Source organism: Buteo buteo, chromosome 6 (assembly GCF_964188355.1).
Source record: "Buteo buteo chromosome 6, bButBut1.hap1.1, whole genome shotgun sequence".
NCBI classification, from domain to species: Eukaryota; Metazoa; Chordata; class Aves; order Accipitriformes; family Accipitridae; genus Buteo; species Buteo buteo.
Window position 1 is genome coordinate 6,356,979 of NC_134176.1, and position 21,106 is coordinate 6,378,084.

Consider the following 21,106-nt stretch of genomic DNA (forward strand, 5'->3'; position numbering starts at 1 on the left):
TGACCAAAAAAACTCTTTCATTGTCACTGTAAGGCCGGCAGCGCATCACGAAGTCCTCCTCTAAGAAGATCCTAGATGAGTGTCTCATTTGCATGTCTAACAAAGCCTTGGGTAATCACCAAGAGGACGCTGGACTCAGTTAAAAGACTTGGATGATAGCACTAGGTATTTGGAAAGAGGCATCCGTGTAGGGTGATTCCTTGATCTGCCTCAGATTTGAGTTTGTGCGCTCATCTTGCAAAAGGACGTTGCAGCAGCTTCACAATGTATCTGGAAATTCCAGATTTTTGTGGAAGGCATGGGATTGGGAGCTGGGAGGTCTGGGACACCCTACATCTTGTTTTCTCAAGCACTCTTCTGTAGCAAAAACGGTATCAGGAGTGCAAGGTTTTCCCCGGACAGCAGCAGAGGGAAGGAGTAACCAGGGGCTGCTCGCACAGCGGAGCTCACCAAGGGAGATCCCGAGTCCAGATCTGGCTGGTTGCTGCAGCTTTGTAATGACATTATGCAAAGTCCTTTGAAGATTTCCTCTTGGCAGAGCCTGCCATGTCATCACAGAGGTAAAGCAGGGAACAGTCTAAATCTTGTTAGAGATTGTGAAGTAGTCAGAAGGCTGGCTGCAAAATTATTCTATTGGCTATATGGTGAGTGGTGCAGCAGAGGACTTGAACAGGCTGGCTCTGGGCTTGAGATGCAAATGAAAATAAGGAAAGAAGATGGGTTAATGTGTCTGGAGAATGAGTAGATGAGCAGAGTGCAGTCCTTATACAGAAAGTCCCCTTTTTCTGAAGTTCCACAAAGCATGCTTCCACCTGAACCACAATAATCTCTATTTCCTCCCAGCCCTCTTTTAATTTCATAAGTCACAGGTATGCTTTTGCTTTTACCTGGCATTGTGTATCACTGGTAACTTGTGATGTTATCCCAAGGTGACTGCCCACACCAGGGTCTGGTCATGCTCTGAGTGTGGAGGTGACAGTGGTGCGGCCAGGAAATTCTCTGGGCTTAATTTCTTGCCATTCGCCCCTCACTTGGGAGCGTCACATCATCCAGGCTGATCAGTGGACCCCAGCACAGAGGTCCTTAGCTTCACAGAGACATTTTTCACACTGCAGACTGTCTAATTCCTCACCATATGCTTCTTGTGCTTACCTTTCCTGATAAAATATGTCAACAGTTTCTCTGTCCACGTTTGTTCTGTCTCTGACTATTGAGCTCTGAGGAAAGTCGATGGGAGAAATCCCGTGGGTGGCTGAATATATTGCATCACCCACCCTTTTAAATTTTGATTTACCTCTCTGCAGAACAGGTAGCATTCCTTAGAAACAGCAACATGCCTTCTTCAGCACCCCAGCCCTTTTAAAATAAAATTGAAGGACTGAAACATTTTGGGCGAGTCTTCATTAGTAAACACTATGGCTTGCGTTTTCTTTCTGCCATCCACTAAAATATTAACATTTTCTGTAACAGGATGTCCCTCTGCAAGTTTTCCAGACAATGTCATGTTGTTCTGGGAGCAAGTATCTCCGTGCCTTGCTGTTTGCACTGAGCCGTTCCTCTCTTACAGACCAAAAAGCCTTCCACAGTGCAGAGAGATGATGAATGTGCTGGGAATTCCGCCTTTTCTCAGAAAAACTCCTGTTCTTTCATCACCTCACAGGGAGATTTCAGAGGGATTACTCTCACTCGAGCTATGCCCTGCCAGCACTGGGAATCCTCTATTTTCATTATGGGTAAAAACGACCATTTCTAGAGGGAATGATTTGAAGCAGGCCTTGAATCCTCCTCCTCCCTGAACCAGCTTCAATAAATACCAGGGTACAAACACAATATGCTTAGCGCTTGTTGAAAGACAACTGAACAAATGCCTTTAAAAAGCCAAGCCTCCGCTATGGGTTTCGGTTGTGCTGTACCTCCTGGTGGTCCCATTGTGTGGGAGCGTGAGTTCAGCCGAGAGCGAACGTTGTTTCATTACGAGGTAGTTTGCTCGGGAGACACTTCAAAATCATTAAAGCTGACAATTTACCCTGCTGATTGCGCTAGCTGAGCTGCCGGCGCGTGTGCGCTTAGTGTCGCTGGACCAAGTGAAAGGCGGCTGTGCTGCAAAGCACAGGCACTTCTCCCTCTCCTGCACTCCCCAAGCAGGAGAGGATTTCATTTTTTTCAAATATAGTCCATGCTTTCTCTCTTCCTAAAGCACATAGCTTAGAGGGAAGTTGCCATAGCCCTGGCAGTTCAGGACCATTATAATTATTGTTGTGCAATTGTATAACATTATGTTCTTTCAGTAACCAAACCTTAGGCTGCTTTTTGCTACTGTTGCCTGAGAATAATCATAGGTCAGTATTTAAATGGTATGAATTTGGTTCTGGGTTGGTGCCTCATCCTGAGCTATTGCTGATTCTGTGGATTTGCTGCATACGCACCGCAGGGGTGTAATAGACGGCTCTTTGTGGCAGGCTGGCAGCGCTCTGTTGTGCCAGGTGCTCTGTTTTTAACGAGAGGGCTTTTTTTTATTTTTTTTTTAGAAGAATGACTAAATTAGCTCATAACCTGTAATCGGTATTAATTCCTTTGAATGCTCTTGAGTGAGTTATAGCTGATTACTCTTGTCTGACCCTAGTTAAGTCCATTTCTAGAAAACGCTTTGTGCGACTTTGTGTGTGCAGCTGAAAGGAATGCAGCTTTCCCCTAATTACATACTGGTAATGCAAGAGGAGACATTTCTAGTTCTGCTTCTGAAAGTATTTCCTTTGAGCGCTGATGAGGCAGTGATAGCAGTAACCTCTGAAACCGTTTTGAAAAGGAGAGACAAGGCAGGAACTAAGACAGTTTCATCACTCAGAGCCCTGCATAGATTGTAGCAGCAATTGAGCCATCAGTAAGTCACTAGGGATAATATCTTTAAACTGCTCTGTATTTTAATAAGATTAAATGGATTCAGATCTTTGCCAGCCTTTTCAAAGCCAGCGCTGTACGGTGGTCAGCAGCTCAGCCGTCTCTGTGTTGGGAAGCAAAGAACTGAAGATTCATGTGTTTAAACTGAAGAACATCCCCCCCAACATTTTTATGTGCAGTATACTGCCTTAGATGTATACAAAAATTACCCCCCTATAAGCAAGTCACATTTCCTAATCAGCTATGCCTATCTGATTTTTCTACAGCCTTTGTTCTCAGCTCTTTAATTTTATTTAGATCTCCTGTCAGGAGCGTGAAGGCATTTCTTACTGTAGGTGCTGCAAATACAACGAATTTCCTACAGAAGTGTGTTCAGTTGTCAATACCATTTATTACAGTATTAGTTAAGGAGCTGTGGATAAATCAAAAGGATTAACATTATCTCTCTGGCAGAATAGAGGACCAGAACATTATATTGCTCATATATCACTGATGAACAATCTTTTTCCAACCTTTCATTTGTAGAAATGAAAATGGGTTTCTCTAACGTGGGTTCTTTTCTGTGGGTTTGAGCTGGTAACACAATTTTTACCATTTAATCTTTAAAAACTGTGTTTAAATCACCATTGTATTTTCTTATAGGTAAATATTACTTCATTTAAATGTATGTGGGATGCTGTGTCAATGCATTTAACACTTCCTGAGCTGAGCGTTTCATTCATGAATTATTCCCTCCAAAGCAATCAGATGAAAGGAAAAGAATATATATGAGTTTATCGCTGTTCTTGAGCTGTGTTATAGATATAAAGATAATCTTGTGTTAGCTCTGGGCAAAGGGCTTTTGTGCAGATATTTACTGAACCTCAGCTGACCTGTGGCAACTGCTACTCATTACAGAGCAGCAACATCCCTGCATGTACAATGCAGCTGGTGGTGAATATATTATTATATAGTAACCCCCCTGGTTTAGCTGATCAAAGAGGTTAGGAGATGACTTGATTGTGGTCTTGGAGTACCTGTGTATGGCAGAAATTTCTAATAGGGGGTGCTGCTTCATTCTAGCAGAAAAGGTTACAATGGAAACGAGAGTCAGCTTAATTAGAGCTGGAGGACTTGGAGCAAGGAAGGCAGCTAACCTTGGAACAGTAATTCAAGGACAAGTTGGATTTTCCATCTTCTAAGTCTTTATGTTGAGTCTGCATATTTCCCTGAGGATGGGTCATAGCTCAGTCAGGAGTTATGGGCTTGAGGCAGAAACTGTGTTATACATTGTGCAGAAGGTCAGGCGAGACAGTTGTTAAGATCTCCCTGGGCCCTTAAATTCTATGGACTCCAGTAAGAATTATTGCAGATTCATCATAGCTGGCGTTGAACTTTGTGCAAACTTTAATTGCCAAATCCTCCATGTCTAAGATACCTTATAAATGAAAAAGTGATAGAGTAGTGTTGCCCTACGGCTCATTTGTAACATGGCATATGGTGCTGAAGTCTTATTCTTTAGTCTATATCAAGTTATAGCACGGCTTTGGGGTTAAGCCATAGTGGGACTCAGAAGATCCTCGTTCTGTCACAGGCTTTCTATTTGATCTAGGCTAAGCTTTTCACCTTTGCTTTACGCGAGTATTTATTTTCCTAGTATCCAACATAAAGCACTCATGCATCTTGCAACAGATAACTAACTGGGTATAGACCACAGCTCAAATAATTTCCAACTTTTACATCTCCAGAGCTTCTGCAAGGCAGTAAAAATTCCCAGAAATGTATTTTCAGTCCTTCTGATTTTGAGCAGAACAGAAGCTGGGCAGTTTTTATTGACTCTGGCTTTAATTTGCATAATCCCTACAGTACAATTCAGTGATATTTCAGTCCCTAGAAGAGTGACATGAATGGCACACGAAATGTGCTTATTTCTTTAAAGTGCTATTTAAAAATAACTTGTCGTTAGGACTGTGTCCAAAACACACAGGATTTAAAAATAACTCCCTGTTAATGAGAGCGGATTGGCAGTAGCAGTGTTATAGGTTAGATTTTGTGCGTGTGTGTCTCTGTGCGTGGGCCCTCTCCAATAATCAGCCCTGGCTTTCTGCGATGGCAGCAAAGACACGGTGCCCTCAGTCCTATGTTATTTTTCTCTATGTCTTGGAAACTCAAAGGTCTCTCGAGACATCTTTGAAAGCTGCCTCAATAACGGCCGTGAAAGCCTGCACCCCAGCAAAATCCCCCAAGCAGGGGCTCTGCTGTACCAAACATATGTCGCATCCATGGAGAAGGCTCTTCTCCTGCTGAATGGGTCCTGCTGTGCGTGGAAATATGAAAGATGCCCTCGAAAATCAACCTTTCAGGTTACAGTACAGATGGAGTGAAGCTGAAAATGAATTTCAGCTTTCAAGTGACTTTATGCTGTCTCCTTGATTGACTTGCCGGTTTTAATACTGTAAATTGGGGGATTGCGTGTAATGCATTCATGCCGTCCTTGTCTGGAATGAAGCAGGAACATAATTTATGGGGATATTCTCATCTCAGCCTTTGAGGAATTAGCTTCAATTAACTCTGTTGGGAATTGCATGTGTCGCGTGTCAGAAAGCCATCAAGTTTTCTTTAGAAATGCCGGCTGCTGTACGCGCTTCATTCTTTGGCTGTCTGAGGGGCTTTAGCAATGGATAAGGATTCAAAGCTTGGGAAATGCAGATCTGGGTGACCAAGTTTCACAGGGTTAATGCCACGCACAGATGATGGACAGGACTGTAGCTGAATGCATGGCAGGTTGTTATAATTTATGGCCTTCCAGCATGGGTGAGAGAGGGTTTGGGGAAGGTGCAGTAGCTTGTGAACCCAGAGCGCTGAAAGAGCAAATACGCCAGAAGACAGAGGCTGTAAAATAAGATCTCTCAGGATAAATCTTTCTGACATCCATGAGAATTAGAAAGGACATCGATTTCAGGTGGAGTGTGGCCCGTGCTTCTGGATCTGGGATCTTTAGTCTGAGGTCTGTGTGTCTGTGCTGCTGCCCAGTTTGAGGCCAGCCCTAGAGAAAATGGGGTGACAAGTGTGTGGGAGCAGGGTCCCAGCAGTTTGTGGTGCTCGGGTGCTGTGGCAGAGTCCATCGTGGTGGTGTGGCACTGCCGGGTCCTGCTCGGCCTCGGGAGACTTTGCCACCAGGCGATGGGCACCTGGAGGCAGGTGGCTAAGTCAGACCTTTTTAGGACAGGGAAAAAAATAAGGGCTTTGGAGAAAGAAGCCTTCTGGAAGAAGCACGCCTGACCGCCTTGCTGTTTGCAAGATGAGAGCATGCCGGGGAGCATTTCCCCGTGTCAGACACTGCAGACTCAGATGGGAGAAGCTCGCTGTCGGATTAAACCCGAGACCCGGTGCCTCCTGCCTGTGTGATGCTACTTGTCACCCTCACCCAGACGGAGAGGATGCATGGCCTGCCAGATTTCATTAGGCAGCTGTATCAAAATACAGCACAGGAGAGCCGAGAGGTTCAAACAGCCCGAGCGATGCTCCCTGTACCTTGGCTTGCCAGTGATGACTCCGTAATTCCCCTTTGTTTTAAATCTGGGAAGAGTGAAGGGTGCTTATTTTCACTCGTAGCACACATTCCTCAGCACTCTTCTAATTTCTGTGCTAGTGGAGGCAGAATCAGGCAAAGATGTCTGGTGCTTCTTGAAAGCCAAAAATCCCCCCCTCTGCCCCCACACGCCTGATTATCACCTCATTATCTAGCAGCCACTCACCAGATCAGACACTGAAGTCATTTTGTGGCGGGTGCTGGCAAACTGTTTCCCAGCGATGCGTTTATATCTAAATGGCTAATTCTCTATCCACAGCTTATCCCAAAGATTAAAAAACCAACCAACCTAGATCTGAGCAAATCCAAAGCAGGAATCCTAATCAGTTCTGTCGCTAAAAGTGCATTAGTATGGCACAAGAGAGAGCATGGCTTTCTTCCAGCAGATACAACAATCACAGCTCATTTGGGCGGGGAATTTTTCTACTGCTGTGTATTGACACAAAGGAGCACTTAGCTTGATAATGCCTCCTGGCTGCTGCCACGATCCGAATATTAAGAACAAATTAAGGTGTAAGATTAAACTCTGGAAGTTGTTACCTGTTCACAGTGAGGTAGCAGTTGCTTCTTTAGCTTTTTCACACCAAAATATTGGCTGTCAGCGCTTGGGAGTTTAAAAATAAAATTAAGCTCCTACCTTATGCAGGAAACAATTAGGATCTCAAGTCTCCTGTAATATTTCTGCTACAGAATTTCTAATCTGCAATTAAATCTGTCATGGGCTGTAATATGACTGACTGCAATCCCCATGAACTCTAGCTTGTCAGGGTGGTTTACTCAGGCAGGCAGTTCAAAGTGGCACGGATATGGCAACTCGCATAAATTGAAAGCCAGCTCAAAGTTCGTCACGGCCACAAAAATCTCGGGGCTGGAGAGGCTGATGCTGCTGTCCCTCACGTCCCTCGTGGGTATCACCGTGCACTGGGTCTCTGCTGCCCAGGCTGGGCAGTCTCCGGGATGGCCAGCATTGCAGCTGGGGTGGCCAGTGTTGCACACCGTGACCGTGGTCACACCGCCAATGAAACAGAAAAGTCTGTGCTGTCGTGGGGAGTGGGAAAGGAGGCAGCAATTGCCGCAGTTCCCCAAATGGCAAGCTGTATCGAGACTGGGTTAGAAGCGAGTAAACTCTCTTTGCCTACGCCTACCCTTGACATCAGTATTGACAGCCATAATTGCAGGGGGACGTGTAGCTGCAATGAAAGACGTGTCTCTTGGGTTACAGACGGTGCTGGTGGTAAATCTGGCCAAACACGGTGCCTTCATAAATGAGCTTAGTGCTAAATGCAGCGTAGTCAAAACTGCAGTTGCTGTGGAACTGGGAGACACTGAGAGAAATGAGCAACAGAGGACATCAACAAGGCTTGCTTTGGAAATACTTAAGCTAAATAACATGGCTAAAAATAACCTTCTCTTTAATGAGATGGGGAAGTTGGAAAAAGCATGGAGAAATTTTGGTGGAAGATCATATGAAGGATGAGTTCTAGGAGACAGGCTAGGTGGTATGTGCAGATGGCTTGTGCTGGGGAGAATATGAGCTGCAAGTCCTTCTCTACTGAGCTCCTCTGATCCCACCCAGCAGGTCCGTGTCCCCTTCTTGGCACCCGCCCATGGAGGCGCGGTGACGAGTGGCAGGAATTCAGAGAATAGCACCGGCAACGTGCTGGAGCTGGAGAGACTGATTTATGTGGCGATGCTGACAGTGAGCTATGTACATAGCTTAGCTAAGCACCGGTCTCGACATCGGATGAGGAGTAGCAGAGAGATTAGGCAAGAGCGTGCAGTCATTTGAAAGCCTGAAGTGCTGGTGAGGAAGAAGGGATATTTTAGGTGGTGAGAGATATAATGAAGAAAACAATGGTGTGGTAAAAAAAAAGTGTGATGAGGATACCTATTAAGGCATTAAATAGCTTTCTAAAGGGAATGAGTGGATGCCATAGTGTGAAATCTGGATACTACAGTACAAGTGTACTGTCAGGAATTGTCCCATGATGAGGATGGAAAGAAATGAAGAAGTTTCCTCCGCTCTGCTTTCAAGGAGTGCCTTGCACTGTCCTGTTCTACCCAGCGGTACCAGAGGATTGCTTGTTCTTAGCAGCTCTCCGATAATGCTGAGTGAAAAATTTTCCTTCCAAAAGTACTGAGGTGACTTGGAAAGAGATCTCTTCTAGGTGAGCGACACATCGATTATACTTCAGTTATGAGTTTCCAGGCTGAGCTGGAGCACTTGTGACTTCAGTCTCCTCAGGGACACTGTGTCTAGATGAAATGAACTTTCTTCCCCAATTCCTTTTGGAAACTTAACCATTTTGCTCAATAATGGGCAAGAGTTGCTACAAATGCTACCAGCCACACAGTAGCTCAGCGTTTCTCTAGTGATACAGATTTGCTGAGGCTACTGGAAATGAGCAAGTCGATTGGGAAATACAGGAAATGTATTAGCATGTGGCTAGGCAGCAGCTTAGCAAATCTTGCCAAAATCTCTCTGGCTGCCTGAGCTTTTCCTCTGTATTTTCTGTCCTTTCATCTTCATTAACCTTTTATAACTCTGTCTGATTACTGCAGCTTTCCCACCATTTCCTACCAAAATGTCACTCTAATAGCTTTGTTATGGGCAGCCAATATCAATGTTGACCATTGCAGGGTTGTTAACATCTAAGAGAGTGATTGAGATGGGATGGAGGTGCCTGTGAGCGATGCTGACTGTCGGACTGCCACCGAGGTTGCGAGGAATGCATGTTAGAGGGGAGTGGGAGCACATTAACAGCAATCACCGTATGAAATGTGCCTCGGTGGGTCTCCCAGATTGCTGATAACGTTGTGAGAAATTCAACAGCTCCTGGAACTCACTGAACCACTGCATAAGTTGCCAGCTTTGCTCTTTTGCAACGGATTTTTGGGGCCAAGTTTAAAACAACAATAACAAAAAAACACCCAACAACTCAAAAATGTTCCTGTTTAAGAGTTTGGAAAAGATGCTTGTCAGCTGCTGCAGTCTTTGTGAGCCTGGGTGTGGCTTTTTTGGGTATAACTCAGAAATTTCCATTGTCTAGCAGCTAGCTAGGGCATTAAATTGTCACAGATCACATCTTTTTCATCACACATGCACAAACCTGGAAGATTAATTATACTCCCTTTTGTAAAATGCGGTATCCCAAGTGATCAGGGAAGAAATGAATCAAGAATATGAATTTAAGTACCTAAAAGAAACACAGCCATAGCCTGACTTGAAAGAAAACAGCTGCCAGGAAAAACAGTAAGGCAAAAATGTGGAGCAGCGTCTCTGAGGCTGGGGGAGGGAAGAGGACTCAGGATGCTCCCAGAAGAGTGTTTAGACTGACCTGAGGCCCTGACACCTTCAGATGGGATTTCATCAGCTCTCTTATACTGAGCTGGGTGAAACTCTTGTGGAGTTTCTGTAGGAGACAGACAGACTAAACTGTGGGTTTTGCAGCAGATGATATTTTCCCTTTCAGTTAGGACTCAAGAAATTCTCACATGTTGGTGATTGCAGCTTTACAGCTAAGGCTCAATGAGACTTTGCTGGTGTTAAAGGGAAAAGAGAGCATCAGTGTGCTACATCCAGGATTTTACGCAGCATATTTTGTCTTCTGCTATCCCTGCTACACAACTTCTTGCATGCTTTTGTTCTTCCCTTGCATTTTAAGGGGTCTGCGAGAGGAGATGCAGTGAGAGATGGGAGCACGAGCCCTCCCATCAGGAGCTCCCATGCATGGTGTCGGGGCGTCAGTGCAAACCGCTGGCAGGGCACATTTGTTCAGTGGGTGCAGCAGCAGCGGGGCGGATGCGCGTTCCTGTCTGCAGCCGCAACGGTGACCTCCAGCAGAGGAGCTGCAGCTAACGTGGGTGGAAAATGTGCTTTGCTCGGTGGAGGTGAGTCACGTTGCAAGGTGCTGTCGTGTGCAGAGGCCACGCTCCACGTCGGAGGGGGAGCGTTGAGTGAGGACCACAACAAATGATGAAGCAAGGCCATATTCAGACCGTGTCTATCTTCAGGCTGATGCTGGAGCACGGGGGTTTGGCCCGGTATGTGCTCGGTCTGTTTTTATAACTACGTCTCTCTCTTTCTGACCTCCTGCAAGGAAAATCTTCGAAAGAGAATTAAAAATGGAATAATGCTGCAAAACACAGTCTTGCAAACGTGTGCCAGAGGTGGGAATGGGATGCTGGGGCTGTTAGCAGCAGACAAGTCATGCTGCAAAATATCACTGGGGTCTCATAGTGCCTGGCCCCGTGTGCCCCTGCTGAGACCTGCCCTATTTTCTTGCTACCACCAGTTCACCAACAAATGAGCCATATCATCCTCTCCTTCCAGCACCGTCACCAGCTCTGCTTTGTGCATTATGGCCAACCACTGACTCTTTGTTTTTTCCTGAACAAACTGCCACTGTTTGTCCAGAAAAGAGACACAAACGTAGCAGAGCCTGAGTGGGAGACATAACCGTCTCCAGATGTGCGCTGCGAGCAGGATGGGAACGAACTGTTCCCTGTGTCTGCTGAGGACAGGAAAGTGCCTGGGCTTAAACTGCAGTGAGGGACATCTAAGTCCAGGAAAAACTTTGAAGGGTGAAAAGGAGAGAGTCGAGGGAAGCAGTTGCCCAGGAAGACTGGAATTTTGGCCAAGGGGTATTTTTAGCACTGGGTTGGGCAATAAACCGTAATTTGACCCTGCCTTGGGGGATGAACTAGGAGACCATTTGAACTCCCTTATGGCCCCATGTGCTGTATTGTACTTATTTATTTGTGTTTATGTAGCATTTGAAGGCTCTTTTGGGGGGCTTGTCAGTATCTGTTTCTGTGCACATGCATATGAGCAAGGGGCAGGGAGTTCACAGTGTGACCGGACATATATCAGAGTGCTTATCAGTAATGATATGCAGATAAGGGAGTTATAAAGCTCTCATTTTAGAGAAGAGAAAGGTTTCAAACGTGTTTGCATGAAAAGCAGTGAGCGGGGAGAAGGACCGGCGGAAGTCCCACATTCCCTTCCCTCCCCTCTCCCACCCTCATTTTCCCAGGGCTTATCTCTCCCGGGCTCCAGGACCAGTGGGACCCCTCTGAGAGCTGATATAACTCCCAAGGATGGGAGAACACCAACCCAACAAGGGCCCAGGCACTCGTCCTGAGTTAAGGAGCTGAGGTGGCTTGGGAAAGAATCTGGTGAGCATCAAACCTGGGGGAGGGAGGAGTGGGGTGGCCAGCTGGAAACCGGGGGAGATGTAGGAGGGTCCCTAAGGCTTTCCTTGGCAAAACTCAGCGGCAAAAATTACTTGCCCAAGACCACAGAAACCTGTGATGTGACAGAGCTTTTACCTCTGCATTTTCTTCTCTGAGCTGCCTTCATTTTAAGAGGAATTAATGTCAGAAAACAGCATTGTCTGCCATCTTTGTCTATTTCTACACCAGTAGGTCTAGTGCAGTTATGCTGTGCAGTTATTCGGTTAGTTTGTGTGAGCGGCCCGGGCGGGCTGTGCTCCTCTGTGAAGCTGTACAGCTCATCCCAGCAGTGCCTGCTGCCAGCTCTGCGCAGAGGTGCTGGCAGAGCTCTTGTGAAGCACTTCGGGATGGAAATCACAATCTATAATTGTAACACATCAGCCTTCTTAAACACAGAGAACAAAAAAAGAAAAGCAAAGAGAGAAATCTTTTTCTTCCTCCTGGGAGGAGCTCTTATCTGATTCCTGAAGATTGTTTTAGTGTCTGTGCTATTTTTGTAGCTCAAGTGCAGTCTGCAAAAGAGCAAGCAGTGCTGAGAACCTCCGAGAAATTCATTACTAAAGTAGGAGGCCAAAAGTTGAGCAGGGATGTGGAAAGCAAACAACCGCATGCTTTGCTGCCTCTGAATTTGATCTCCCTCTCTGAAGTCCTACCAGCTGTACGGCTCCTGAGCTCAGAGACAGCTGGGCTGGAGCAAACAGCCTCGACACAGAGGTCTGCTAGGCAAGATAAAGTTACCTGAGCATCTTTGCCCCATTGCTGTCTAATGTGTCACATTTGGAGTTCGCTATCGATTTCTAGGGCTTGGGATCCTTATGGCCACCAACCTATTAGTCAGAATTAACTCCTGAGCTTTTGGGAAGTGATGGTGCTGGGCTGCAGAGTTCAACTTGTCACCGCTTTGCTGCTCTTGCTCTCCAGGTTGGCCATCTGTATGTAGCTGCCCACCGCTCCCCTGAAATGTCAGCGGGAAATAACTCAGAGAAAAGGACCCCTCTTTGCTGCTTTTCCAAAATGGTGAGGGATGCTGCGATAAATGGGGAATACTGGGCTGTTTCACTCCTCCTTACTCAGAAAAAAGGGGGAGAGCTGCCAATTTGTTTTTTCACACAGCATCTGAGAATCTTGTGTTTGAAAATCTTGCAGAAGGTGGGGGTTTTTTTCCTTTTTTCTTCTTCTTCTTTTTTTTTTTTTTTTTTTTTTGTAATATGCAATCCAACGCACTGATCTCTTGATGTATGGCTGCTGACAGGTGCCCATCTGGTCCCCTGGAAGCCCGTCTTTCGTGCCTCTTCTCCTCTAGTGTGTGAGATGGGTTGAAGCAGCGTCAGGCTGGCGTGTGTGCTCGTGGCACAGCAGAGCGGCTCTGCCGGGTGTCTGCAGTTGAATGGGACACGGGATGCAAGATTGCATCTCTCCACAGACGGTTGTCATGCAACCGAGTCTGCTCATCCTTGCCGGTGTCAAAAATGTTGCTGCCTGCATTGCCTGTGCACGCAGGGAAGGGGGACAAGAAAAATGACACTGCCGCAAAGGCAATTGTGTTCATTGTACACGTGGATGCTGTGACCCTGTCTTTGTTGGGAACGGGAGAGCCGTGCGCTGCCAGCAGAGAAGAGGTTAAATTTTGATAGCATTTCTATTAAGCCAGGAAAAGTTTGACCTCTGCCTGTTCCTTACTTCTAACTGAATTTGGGAGATTACGACAAAGACTGTGTAGGCGTGTTCCCAGTAATTAGTTTCCAAAAGATGGAAATATCATCTTCCTCAACCTTCAGTGGTTTTAGCAGCAGGAGCTGGAGCTCCGCGTTCTTGGCGCAGGGGCCACGGTTCAGCCTGAAAGCCCCCCAGCTCCTGAACCCTGGTTTTCTCCTCTCGCCAGCTCCGCAGCCTCCTCGCCGATGGCAGGGCAGAGTTTGCTGTTATTACGGCAGCGTGGAAGCCGGGGCAGGAGGCAAGTCTTGCTGCATCTTGCTTTCCTGCTGAAAGTGATTTATGGCATTTTGGGGGTCACGGAAAAGCCAAAGGGTGCGCACGCACTTTCCCTCCCTCTTTCTCTCTGTGTATATATAAATATATCCGAATGCTGCTACTGCTGGCTTCTGAGTGTATTAATATTTGTTTAGCCCTGGATTCATCCCACCCTAAATTTGCCTGAGGTGCCTGACGCTGAAGCACAGGCATCCTCGGGCTCCCTCTGTTGTCGCTGGAACGAAGCACCTGCAGAAGGTGACCCAGCTCTCAGGTGAGCTCTTCGGTTAATTTGCTTCTGGCTTATTCCGTGCCCATAAAACGCCCGCAGGCAGCTGGGAAAGGTCTGTACCCACGCATCCTGCGTGGCTGGGAGCCTCGGCCGGGCTCCGCTGTGCCCGGCGCTGCACAGACACGGGGCAGGAAAGTGGCCCTGCCCGAGGGAGCTTGTGATCTGGTGGTGCATCTACCCAGACAGGTACAAAACCGGTAGCATTGGGTCAGGTTAGGGTAGAAGCAGAGGATCTCATGCTTGTCCGGACCATCTGGAGAAGACCGAGGTCCTGAAAGGACCTGCCCCATACCCCCAAGCCCTGTGAGACCCCCGTGCCCGTTGCTTCACAGTAAAGGAGAGTTGGAGGAAGGGTAGGGAGATGCCTTTGCAGAAGGCTCTGGGGTGATACCTCTGCAACGGGAAGCTGTCAGCCCAAGTCCAGTGAGCTGGTGGTGGGCCCATCTTGCAGCTGCTCAGGGAGGGGAGCTGGCATCTCGAGAGTGAGGAGAAATGAAAGGGCGAGGAGAGATGAGAGATAGGGCAGGGCACACCTTGAGATGAAAGACCTGTGGTTTGTGTTTGAGGAGTAGTGACGTTCTGTGGAGAGGAGGATTTATTTCTTCATTAACTTGGTGCCTGAACAAGTTTATCTTGAAGCACTGAACAAGTGTCATTAATGCTTCCTTTGAGCAAACAAGGCTCTTTGATAATGCCTACCCTCTTTTGACCTTTATTTTAATTTTGAATGCTACTAATTAACACCGATCATTCATTCAAACACTAAACTGGTTGTTCCTGCTAAATGCAAAGCAAATGCTTTGTGGTCAGGAGCAAAATGGGGGCAGGGTTTTGTAGGGAAACTCCAAGATTGCAGGACACCCTACGCAAACCAGGGACTGTTGTTTTCAAACAGGGGAATTTCCCCTCTGGTCCTTGGGGAGTAGCTGAGAATAACACTTCCCATAGGAAAGGAGGGAGAGCTCTCAGTGGATGGCCTGTGGAGGCAGTGCCAGGAGTCAGGACCATCTAACCCCCATTTTTTAAGTTTTCTTCTGAAGTGTCTGGTTTTCACCTCCCTTGGCAAGTGCGTTTGGTGGCTGCTGAAGAGCACGGTTTTGCTCTGCTACCAACCCCCTCCCCTTCATTGCTTGGAGTGCTGACCAAGCATGCGCTGCCTCTTGTCAAGGGGAATGATACTTCCAAGGTAGCAAGGTTCATCTGCCCTGTGCACCAATCTCAGCCGGCTCTCCAGAGCAAACCTGCCCACCAACCTCACCGAAAATCTTCAGACTTGTGCTGGGAGGTTGCCTTCACCCAATCCGAAATACAAGCAGAGAGTGGGGCTCAGTTGGTGCCAGAGGGTCTCCGTGGCCAGAAGACCTGGGCTGGGTTTTGGGGAGGAAGAAGGAGTTTTAGCGAGGGGAGACCAGGGGCCAGGGTTTCCTTTCTCTGCACAAGTCCTACCCTGGTGTTTTATTACTTGGAGAACTAATGGAGAGTGAGGGCTCTTCATGTGAGAAATGCTCCCTGGTGCACCTGTAATGGGGCTGCTGGTGGTGTGAAGGAGGAACTGGGCTTTTGCCCACATTTCCTACACAGGCTTAGGGGACAAAACAGGATTCTGGGCTCCAGCTTGAAACCCTCCCTGTTTCATATGAGTGTGAGTAACCACTGTGGCTAGGCAGACTGCGGCAAGGAGACAGAGGCTGGGGATTTGGAGGTCCAATTCTCCTCTTGGGTGTAGCAGCGCAATTCTTGGTGCATTACAGCTGGTGGGGTCAGTTGGGTGGCATCTGCAGACAGGGCTGAAGGCCCAGTGTAAGCCTCTTATGGGACTGGAAGCAACTCTACCAGGGCTTTAGTTTCCCTTCCAAGGAATGGGGCTACTGGACTTCCCTGCAGAGAGTGCTGGATCTCCACCACCAAAATGCTTTTTATCTCAGGTCTGAGAGGTTGTGTGGGCTCATCCCAGCCCTCCATGAAGCACGTGTGCCCACAGCTCTCTCCCAAAATGCTTAGCAATTTTACCAGCTTTGGCCTATTTCCTGGAAAAAAGAAGTAAATGCAGCTGAAAACTTAGCAGCATCGGCAGCACTATTGAATGACAGGACCCGTCTATTTTGGTCTAATAATGACTGCACTATCTAGCAGCTTGCCATCATTGTGGTCCCACGATATTTCTAGCACAAGCAAGGAAAGATAAAGCATCCACTGGCAATGAATGTTGAGCCTGTAACAGCTTCCAGAGCAGGCCAGCAGATATAAATATGACTTCCTAGCTTCCACACACCAGCAGCTCGGCACAGCTAAACAAAACCTCTTTTCTAGCCCCCATGAAAGTTTTTAGCACCCATGGAGCAAAATGTTTCGCACAACTCCATGTCTGCTAGAAAATCAGCCTGCCTTGTGCCACACCACCTCAGCCTGTAAGTCCTATGAGTCTGATTTTAAGCAGTATAGTAAAGGAAGATAGTTTAAACATTTCATTCAAGAGCTCGACCACATCAGAGGGCAGTGAATGAATCACGTACATTCTTTTATCTGATGGTGTGTTTGTGTAAAAGGAGCGACATGCAGTGAGGAACTTGCTGTTGCAGGGAATTTGTGTTTACATAAAACTCCAGCCCACAGAACTTTTTTTTTGCTCAGCCATTCCCTGTATGTAAAATCCTCATTGGGAGCTATTTAAAAACCATCGGCATTCAAATAGTTTACAAACTGAAGCTGGGAAGGGGGAGGAAATACATGACTGCAAAGGGATGCAGTGTTCACGGAGCTGATCTTATAGCTCTGCAAGAGGTTTTCCCTAAGTGTTTTGGTTTTATTTTTTTTACTGCAGAAAGGAGGGTGTATGTTAAAAGTCCATGAAGATACCCATACCTAAGGACATCAATAGCATATTATCTCTACGCCTGGCAAGAATTAATCAATTTATTATGCATCAAGAAAATGCTGCTGGCCTTGAACTGTGCAAGGGATCTGAAGCAGAGAGGGCCCCAGATCTGCAACGACACTTAAGTACCCCCAAAAGCCTTGAGATCAGGCTCTGAAATCCCATTGATTTATGTAATTTGGCTGACTACTGATCCCCACCCTGGTGTCTTGCTCCAAACATCTCCCATTAAAACAACTCCTGTACACTCCATTTTGGAGGTTCTTAGGCACAAGATGACACTCTTGCCAAGCCAAGCACTGCAAAGCTGGGGAATACCAGAAGCAATTTTGCTCAGGCAGCCCTAATTTCCTTTCCCTGCTCATGCTTTTCCCCTAGGTCTGCCTGGGGCAACCTGTCTCCAGCTCATGCTTTCCTTGCCTGGTCCTGCCATTGCATCCTACCCAAATCCAGGTTTTCCTTTCCTCCATATGTTTATGCTTTCCTGAGCAAAGTTAAAAAAGGAAAAAAGACCTCATCAAATTTGGCAGAAGGCTCATTCCTGCTACAGAGACTCACTCATTTCCCACCCCTTGCTTCCTGCAGGAGCGAAGTCCAAAGAAAAGGCCATCAGAGTGTTTAAGGTGGGTTAAATCAGGCAGTTTTGCCAACCCTGTGTATGATGCAGGCGAATCATAGTCTGCAATAACCAATAGTTTTCACCCCCACCTCAAGCAGATGCCGTGTGCAGGGAGCACCAACATGATAACAGGCTTTGTGACTTGGAGGTGTCCGGCAGCCTTACGGACGAGCAGCCTAATGCCACGGCTCTATGCTTTGCATGGATGAAATTGGTGATGCTAAATCTGTGCCCTGGCACACGCACATGCCCTGGTTCTCCTGCCGTGGCACAGATGCAATGGGCACAGCAATGCACTCGTCTCCCTAATTACCCTCATCTCCCTCATGTATCTTTTGTATCTCATTCCCATTAAATGCAGGAGTGGCAGAGCACGTGCCGTATCGGCAGCAGGAGGCCAACGATAACATCCAGGATGGGTATGGGAGTCGCCTCTGCCTCTCTTGCCCCTGAAAAACAGCAGATTGCTCCCAGGGTTTTTCCCTTCCTCACCCATGCTGCAACCAGGGGCAGAAGCCATGTGCAAAGTTTGTGGCTATAAATGTTCCTGGTGAGCACCGTAGTATCTGACCACAGAGGGACTTGTGCGAAGTGGCAATGGCAGGAATCCAGAGCCCCCAGTGTGGTCGCACCCCTGCGTCACAGGAAAGCTTTTCTCTGGGCAGCCCCTTGCCTCCCAGCTGATCACTAACCACCACTTAACAACACTTTTCCTCCTAACGAACACAACAGCAGTGGGAAGCCTCCGGTCCTGGGGCTTGCCTCCTTCGCGGGTGAGGCTGACAGCGTGGCTACAACAGTTGGTCTAGAAAATCCCCTTTGATGGAGCAACTATCCTCCCCACAACTTTCTTGGGTGTTTTTGCAGCAGGGAGCCTCTGCTCCTGCATTACCAATGGGGGACAATGCCAGTCCCATGCCCCTTTTCTGGTGGTGTCCCATGCACTTCACTTGGAGGGTAGTCCTGCCACAAGGAGCAGTTCCTTTCCCAAGCCTTATGCCAGGTTCAGCCTAGTTCTGGGAAAACCCTTTGGCTCGCACATCCCTAAGTGCTGGCCCGGAGCCTTTGTTTGCAGGATGCTGAATACATCTGGTGCTGCGTGCGTGGGTTTCGATTATGGTGGTGATAGTTTATCATCAGCTACTTAACCCTACTTTAGACTAGCATGTTGTACTGCCCCAGGTTACTCTGTTCACTGGGATTGCTGCAGGGAATAACAGCTTGTGAACGCAGACATCATTAAAGGCAAGCTCGTGTGTGCAGCAATATGCAATAGCTGTGTTGCACTAATAGATTGTATCTATTACTCACATTACAGTGGTGTGCGAGTTTCCGGCTGGGTTTGGCATGCCTGGTGCTGTACAGGTACTTGGGAAAGAAATTTTGACATGACGTAAGCAGTAGGTAGTTTGCAATGGGGTTTTGTGAGGGGTTTGTGGCGTGGGTGTCCATGAGCTAATCACTGCCCTACAGAGGTTTGGTTTGAGGTTTTTCTGTGCCAGGAAGGAGGTTACTCAAATGCCGATGAATGCTTGAGTTGGTAGCAGGATGGAGTCTCTGTCTGCTCCCGTTGCAGGGGTCCCGACTCTTCTCGATGGGCTGGGAAGGAGGGAGAGAGCAGAGATGCAAAGGGGACTTGCTGTGCTGGGAAGAGATCTTTTTGGTGGTGAGGCAGTATCGTGACTTGTTAGGCAGAACAGCTCAGTCAGTGCATCTCAGGCTTCACCCCTTTGAGGCTGGGCTGCAGGTTTGAAAGGAAATTAGGTAGAAGGAGGCAGCAGGGAACCCCCCCAGCAGTGGTGCAAAGGAGGTGGGGACAAGAGCAGGAGCAGTGAGGAGAAAAGAGGGAAGCAGTGAAAACGAAAAGGTTAAGCTAGGTTATTTCTGTGGATAGTTTTGGGGCGCTTGTTTTCACGAGGATCCAACCAGAGACATGCCTCGGCAGATGCTTTGCGCTGTGCTCTCTGGCCTCTCTGCTGGCTGCAGCCATCTCAGCAGTATCTCCTGCAAGCTGTAGAGAAAAGAATCCATTTCATCCCAGGCAACAGGTGATTCATCTCTCAACCAGGCTCCTTGCGTCTCCCAGACACCCCACCGGGAGTGTGGATTCAGCAAGACCGGGGGTCAGCCCAGCCTCCTCCGAAGTCAATCTTTGGGTCGCCGCATCCAGCCGGGAACACGAGAAGTGTTGCAACAGCCTGAGAGCAATTACGGGTGAGGACGCCAAGGAATGTGCTCAACACTGGATTGCTCTATGCTGGGGCAGGGGAGGCGTTTATAAAAAAAAAACCAGCTTGGATGAGAGCCTTTGCTTGAAACAGGAAGGGAAGGAAGCCTTGGAATATCGAAGAATGTAGATTTTCTACTTGCCTCGCAAACCAAAAAACAACCCTCTCCCACAGTGTTTCCACAGCTACGCAGATATAAACATACAAATTCCAAGGTTACTTCTGATGGATTTCTTTAGTGCTCAGAACAGGCTTTTTCTGGAGTCAAAGCACTACCAGGAAAGGCTCGTTCCAGCAGGAGTGCCCTCAACAGTGCTATTTATTGAGGCAAGGCCTTTATTTTGCTATGAGCTGTACTGAGCTGGAAAACACGAGGGTTTGTGATTTCAGGGACTAATCCGCTTGTTCAAATTATGGTGGGGAAAGCAGATATTCAGGGTGATTTTAATGGCTGGAGCAGCTGGGTCGTAAATAACCCATGTAGAACTGAGTCTAATTTTTCCCTGAACAAGATGCTCCTGCAGTTGTGACAATTAATCACAGTGATCAGTGTTTCTGTACAAGCATTTCCAGAGAAATTGAAACGATGGGTTCTTGCTCTTTCAAGGGGTCGAATCAGAAATTCAGTCTGGAGGCTTAACACTTAGTCAATACTTCCCCAGAAACAGAGGATACTGAAAGAGAGAAATTACGATGTGGAAAATGCTTCCTGGACTTGCAGTCCAAAGGCCGCAGCTGGGATTTCTTGGAAATACCTTTGCAGTTGCTATGGCATTTATTGTGCCTATAAAGGATCTTCCAGGCGATGTTCTTTGGCATTAGAGGTACTAAGTACAAAGGGAAGCAGGTTAATTGGATTTCTTTGAAAGGCGAAACACAAGAGGACCCAGGCTGATAAGGAGTTGTAGCATTTCCACAAAGGTTGCCAGGTGAGCATCTCAAGACTCACTTATACCAGGGATGCTATTGTGCACTGCTGCCTGAGCACTGAGTTCTCAATTTGCTGCTGGCAGGTAGACAGAGAAGAAGAAAATGCTGCGGAAGTGGCTGTTTTTCTCTGCCTAACTCCATGAAAACTATCTCAGAGGGTGCTGGTGGACCATCCCAAGGATGGCTGCATAGCAGGCCTGAGGCCGAGCATGAGCAGACAGGGATGCCACGCGCTAGGTGTAAGGGGTTGGCTGTAGGGAGAGATTCACACCTTTATGTGTTCATCATTGTAATGAGCTCGTCAGTGCTGCTGGACTATGTGCTGCTTGGCAGACAATAATCCAGATCAATGCCGCTTGGATTAACGCTGTCTGCTTGGTGTTTTCATGTGCTGGACCACCAGACCGGACTGCTCAAGCTGTGCTGCTCCAGTCCTCGACCTTGCACAGACGCATGCCCTGGGCTCTGCACTGTGCCCGTGGATCTT